General features: G+C 37.0%; 1 non-coding gene across 1 annotated transcript; it reads left to right on the top strand.

The window, feature by feature from the left end:
* The first annotated feature begins 6,083 nt into the window (after positions 1 to 6,083).
* LOC121205605 (small nucleolar RNA R71) lies at positions 6,084 to 6,190 on the top strand. Its single transcript, XR_005900681.1, has one exon. It is a non-coding gene; the product is annotated as a small nucleolar RNA R71 (small nucleolar RNA).
* The last annotated feature ends 770 nt before the right edge of the window (positions 6,191 to 6,960 follow it).

Here is a 6,960-nt window from a genome sequence, read left to right as displayed (position 1 = left end):
GCATTCGGTATAGTTTGATTTATATTTTTGAAATGGCATGTATAGGGGATTAGACTTGTGCTTTGTGTTATTAGTAATTTGGCTAAATGTGTTGGCTTAGGATAAATGCCCTATTTTGTATTAAGCCTCGAATGATGGCTAATATTCATTTTGATTTATATACAAAGATGTTATATTCATAGATGAGTAAAATGCATACATGAATGTTGTTTTTTGTGGTCTGATTTGGTTGCATAAGATAGCCTTGTATTGGTTTTGGTTGCTAATGTGTAGGTTGTGTACGTAAGGGTGGCATAGAGGCTTGGTAAATAGCCTTATATTGTCCATACGGGTGGACACACGGGCGTGTGTCTAGGCCTTGTATGACACACGGTCTGCCCCATGGGCATGTGGACCGGCCGTGTGTCCCCTGCACGTAAAAATTTCAAGTCAGTATGCATGGTAGTAAACACACAGGCAGAGACACGATCGTGTGTCTCAGTTGTGTGATAGACACGGCCTAGCACACGGGCGTGTGTGATAGTGATACACGTGATAGGTTTTAAATATTTATAATGAATCATTCTTCAAACCAACTATTATCACGATGAAGGCAAGTGTACCTATCGAACACTAGTATAGCTTTAGCAAGACCGGATTATCGAACCCAAAGGAACTAAAAGTACTAGTAATGATTGTCTTTTTATTATCTAGCCTAAGAATAATGGGTTTTGTTTATCTAACTAATTAACTAAACTAAGAAATCACAGAAAATAGAATTGGGGAATTACTTTTGGAAAAATGATTGAATTAAGACAATACCTAAAGAAAAATCCACCTAGACTTCACTTGTCATTTGACTCTGAATTGGACGATTTATTCATTTGACTTGATCCGTAGAAATCCCTAAGTTACATTATTATCCCTCTCGAGACTAACAACGTCTAACCCTAGGTTGAATAATTGAAATCTCTTTCTAATTAACTCCCTAGGGTTGCATTAACTCGATCTATGGATCCCCTTATTAGGTTTCACCCTAATTCGGCAAAATCTTTTAACCCTATCTTTAGGCACTCAATCAACTCCGTTTAATTATGACAAATGTACTCTTAGACAGGGTCTATTCCTCCTCTAAATAAGAGCTTAACTTGAATCAATATCCTGAAATATCAAGACAAGAATTAAGAACACATAATTAAGAACAAGTCAAATATTTATCATACAATTCAGATAATAATAACAAGATCTGTCTTAGGTTTCATTCCCCTTAGGCATTTAAGGGTTTTAGTTCATAACTAAAAAGGTAAACATCTCAGAAGAATAATGAATACAAAACATAAAGAAAAACCCAAAACTCCTGAAGGGAAATTGAGGGGAGATCTTCAGTATTTATGATGAATCCGCTTTTGAGATGGATCGATCGGCTTTCCTTGAGTAGTTCCCTGCTTCATTCTCAATGTGTCCCTTTTTCCTTCTCCTATAGGGTGTATTTATAGGCTTTAGAACGCCTAAGAACCCTCAAAATTGGCCTTTTCTGAATTGGACTTAATTTGGGCTCGATAGGGACACGCCCGTGTGACATGCCCCTGTGCGATTACTTCAGTCTGTAGTCAAGCCTGTTAAATAGGCACGGGCATGTGGTCTACTCGTGTGAGTCGTGCTTTGATTCTGCCAAATTGACACGGCTATGTTGTCTGCCCGTGTGAGGAGGTCCAGGCCGTGTTGATTTCATACGTTAGCCCATTTTCTCCGTTTTTGGCCCGCTTCTCGTTCCTTTCACTCTTCTATGCTCATCTAAGTATAAAATATGAAATTAAGGCATTAGGAGCATCGAATTCACCAATTTTAAGGAAACATCATCCATAAAATGTGCTAAGCATGGGATAGAAATATGTATAAATTATAGTTTATCAAATACCCCCACACTTAAGCATTTGCTTGTCCTCAAGCAAAATCCTCAACTCATAATCAAAATAAATTCTTCTTAACGTATAATTTCTATCGATAATACCTCAAAATAATCCATAGGTAATCATACATTGAAATTTTAACCGAAAGAACATCAAAGTTTTAAACATTCCAAGTTGAGTATTTTATTATGAAATCAGAGGTGTCTCCCTCATCTATGTAATTACCTTTGATTCAAAATATCGCAAAGTTTCACATCCTCATTCAAGATTCACTCAAATCACTTGAGGTGTTTAAGGACAATAAATGAAGCATTCAATAGTCAATAATGAAAAGTCATTACAATAGGCTTACATGAAAATCAAATCTCCACCACTATAAATTGAGTTGAAACATCAATCAAAAGGTCTTTAGAGGGTTGTAACGTAGCTTTGGTTAGAGGGTGTGGTCACAAACTGAAAGAAAGGGTTAGAATCGAGATTGAATTGAAAAATTGCCTAACTAGAAAAATGACTAGTCATCAATTGCGTACAACAGAGCTTTTTCTCGAAATATGAAATTTAAATACTGTGGCTCAACAATACCGAATTACTACTAATATGTAAGTATGAATATTTTTTTAAGAACAAGTCAGCTACATAGAAGAGCAAAACAAAGCTAAGCAATTAGTTCAAATCAAATCTCGACAAAAATAGGGATCAAATTAGGGGATTTCAACAATAATGGTTTATGGGTTAATATTGAGGGTAAATCAATTAATGGCTTGTTAGGCTCAAGGGGGTTCACTAAGGGTTAATTGTGAAGGTAGGCTTTTATAGAGTGAATGGGTTAAACCTAAGTGCCTTTATCATCTTGACATATCAACTCAAATGGTGTCGTCTTGACATGCATAACCAAGCAAGTTCTAGAATAACAAATCAAAACTGATGTACTCATAATGAAAGTGAGCATGAAAGAAATAAAATATGCTCTAAAGGCTCAAGATCTCACAAAAATTATGGCTTTTTAATATTCAAACTTATGAATTTCAACTCAAGATAATACCTAAACTTAAGGAAACAACCTAAAAGTTTTTAATTCTTCAAAAATCAACTTATCATGCTCGATTCCTTAATGTCTTAAAGTTTAAATAATCAATGCATGAATGCCTATGTTTTAATTTAAGAAATATCAATAAAAATCATAAATTAATTAAAATTCATTCTAATAGTTATATGAGTGATTTACGTGAGAAAAAGACAAAATTTAGGGATTTCTAATGATGATATAAAAGACCCCCCACACTTAAGATGTACATTGCCCTCAATGTACAAAGATGGATATGTGAAAAAGAAAAATATATAATCATAAGGTAGGGAGAGAAGTGAAACTTCCTGAATGATGAATGAGTTCCTTGAACTGGAGTTTTGGAGAGTAATCGGCGTGAAAGTGGAGGAGGATACTCCGGTGGTGTTAGAGGTTCATTAGTCCATAAGTCCTGCGCCAAAAGAATATTATATCTGGTGGTAGCTATGGTCGTGGTCGAGCAGGACATGGCAGTCGTGGAGAACCTTTCCCAGTGGAGTTTCAAGTTCCTGAGTAATAGTGAGCTTTGGAACTCTTTCTGACTATGATAAAATCAGGAACTCTTTAAGAGGTATACTGAAGCATAATTACTCGTAATGAAATAGCCGAAGAATAAAAATTGTAAAAACTCAGGATAAAATAGTATTAAAAGGAAACAATAAAAAATAATTTCAAAAAAAATAAAATAAATAATAGGCATTTATAGAGAAATTGGGGCATACAATCGTGTTCTAAGCTCAGCTCGTGCGTTTCGTAATTTTTGAAATTAGGCACATTGGTGTACACGGCCATGTTGCAAGGCCGTGTCAACCTCCGTTCACTTCTCCCACGCTCGTGTATGCAGGCGCATGCCCGTGTTAAATTGACAGGTTTACCCACGGTTTCAAAACACGGGCGTGTTGTACGCCTGTGTTATTTTGGCAGTTTCGCCCACGGCCATGTCGCACGGCCATGGCTACTTATCGCATCCCGTGTTGGAGAAGAAATTTTTACCCTATTTTCACACGGCCGTATCGCACGGCTGTGTTGCATCCCATGGTATGTGCATGGCCTACGGAACACCCATGTGCCTGGCCGTGTCTGTGTGGTAAACCTGTATTCAAGAGCTCCGTTAGTAAGTTAGGTACTAAAATTTAAAGAAGTTAATATAGTTAGTGCTCGGGTTGCCTTATGAGAAATGCTTATTTATATTCTAAGCTTGACTTACCTCTCCATTGAATGGTCATGGTGGTTTGAGGAGTTTATACTCCTCATTCCTGCTACGAATCTCATCAAAATAAGGTTTTAGGTGGGTATTGTTTACCTTAAAAGTGTCGAACTTGGGATGATCTTACCTCAACTGTACGGAATGGGAAAATACTAAGTACCGTAAGAGGAATTTCTTCATTCGGTTTGGCAGTGACAATGTGAGGATCTGCGGCATGTAATAAAACATTATCTCCAACCTTTAGTTGATTTGGAAAAGTATTGAGCTTGTTCTGACGTAACTTTGGTTTATCGTGTGTTCTCGGTTTATGTGTCCGCCATTTATCTAGCTCCTCGATTTGTAGCCTTAGTTCTTCATAAATAGGTCCTCTACTATTGCTTGAAAATGGCTCATGTACTTCCTTCAAACTCATTTCCTGCAAAGTGGATTGCACCATATTGTCAGTTTTAGTAGAATGGTTTAGACAATCACCTTTAATTTTTGATGTGTTGCCAGAATTGCGAGCTTGAAGGGTGATTGTTTCGTCTCCCACATGAAGTGTGAGCTCACGTGTGCCAACATCAATAATCATTCTAGTAGTTGCTAAAAAGGGCCTTCCTAAAATCAAAGGAGTGTTGCTATCCTCTTCTATGTCTAGAACAACGAAGTCAACGGGAAATATAAATTTATCGATTTTAACTAGCACATCTTCAATAATACCCCTAGGAAATCTTATAGTTTTATCTGCTAATTGAATGCTCATCCTAGTCTGTTTGGGTTTCCCAAGACCTAGTTGTTTAAACATTTTGTAGGGCATGACGTTAATACTAGCCCCTAAATCAGCTAATGAATTATTAACATCTAAACTACCAATTAAGTAAGGAATTGTAAAACTCCCTGGATCTTTCAATTTTTTGGGTAGTTTATTCTGTAGAATAGCTGAGCAAACTGCATTTAGCTGCACATGCGAAGCCTCATCCAACTTTCGCTTATTTTCCAAAAGCTCCTTTAAAAATTTCATTGCGTTTGGCATCTGTGATAGAGCTTCAATAAACGGTAAGTTAATATGTAATTTTTTTAAGAGTTTAAGGAATTTACCAAATTGTTCGTCTGAATGGTCTTTCCTTGTCGCATTGGGGTATGGCATACAAGGTTTATATTCTGTACTTACCGGCTTTGGGTCATTTTGGCCGACCTCATTCTTACCTTTGCTTACCACCGTTTCTGGCCTTGGTTTTGCAACTAACCCTTCCTCATCTTGAATGGCAATCGCGTTGAGTTGCTCCCATGGGTTAGATTCAATGTTGCTTGGCAGGCTACCTTGTGGTTGTTTGGAAATTAACTTAGCGAGCTATCCAATCTGAGTTTTGAGCCCTTGGATTGATGCTTGTTGATTTTTGAGTGCTGTCTTAGTATTCTGAAAATGAGTTTCTGACACCAAGATCAATTTGGTTAGCATCTCCTCAAGGTTCGGCTTCTTTACTTACTGGTAAGATGGTTGTTGAAAACCCAGAGAATGTTGTGGCCTTTGATTTCCTTGACCGCCCCACAAGAAATTGGGATGGTTCCTCCAACCTACATTATAAGTGTTACTATATGGGTTATTTTGGGATCTAGAGTTATTGTTACCCATATATTGGACTTGTTCCTCCTCGATGCTAGGGTTGAAGGGTTGATATTCTGTGCATGCTCCTCCTCCATTCAAATCGCACCTCATCACTGGATGTACCTGAGTAGAACTATACAAACCGTCAATCTTTTTTATTTAAAGTTCTACTTGGTTAGATAGCATAGTAACCGCGTCGAGGTTGAAAACACTGGTTGCTTTCATCGACTTTGTTCTCATAACTTGCCACTGATAGTTATTCAGTGACATCTCCTCAATAAATTTCTAACCCGAGGATTCAGGCTATTATGGAACGTTTGAACTTGTAGCCAAAGCGGTAACCCATGGTGAGGGCACCTTTTTAAAAGGTCCTTGTATCTCTCCCATGCATCGTAGAGTGTTTCTAAAGCCATCTGCACAAAATAAGAAATATCATTACGTAATTTGGCTGTTTTAACCGGTGGAAAATATTTTAATAAAAAATTTTCGGTCATTTGTTCCCAACTAGTGATTGACCCTCGTGGTAACTAGTTAAACCATTTCTTAGCCTTATTCCTTAACGAAAAGGGAAGCAACCGAAGTTGAATGGCGTCATTAGATATGCTATTAATTTTAAAGGTATCGCAAAATTCTAGGAAATTTGCCAAGTGAGCGTTGGGATCCTCGTCCTGCAAACTATCAAATTGAAAAACCTATTGTATCATTTGAATTGTGTTAGGTTTCAGTTCAAAATTATTTGTAGCAATAGCAGGTCTAACTATACTTGACTCAGTTCCTGTTAAATTAGGTTTAGCATAATCATACATAGTGCGCGGAGCAGGATTTTGATTAACAGCAATTGCAGGAGGTAGCTGATTTTCTCGGTTTTCAGCTATCTCCTCGGTTGTGGTTTGAATATCGTCCTCTTGCTCATTCTCTGTGTATCTTAAGCTTCGCCTTATGTCTCTTTGGTTTTTGCAAACTGTGCGGTCGATCTCACTGTCAAAAAGTAATGGTCCTAACAGGTTTCTTCTAGTCATAAACTACAAGAACCTGTCAGGAAAAAAAAGGAAAAAGAAGAATTAGTAATAAAAATTAGAATAAAATTTAAATTGCAGTAAAAGTAAATGGCTAAAGTAATAAAAATCGAGTGTTTCTAATATCTTAGTTCCCTGGCAATGGCGTCAAAAACTTGATACGTGATATTCGTGACAGGTTTTAAATATTTATAACGAAT

This window comes from Gossypium hirsutum, chromosome A08, assembly GCF_007990345.1.
Source record: "Gossypium hirsutum isolate 1008001.06 chromosome A08, Gossypium_hirsutum_v2.1, whole genome shotgun sequence".
Classification (NCBI taxonomy): Eukaryota; Viridiplantae; Streptophyta; class Magnoliopsida; order Malvales; family Malvaceae; genus Gossypium; species Gossypium hirsutum.
This window is presented reverse-complemented; position numbering and strand designations above follow the sequence as displayed.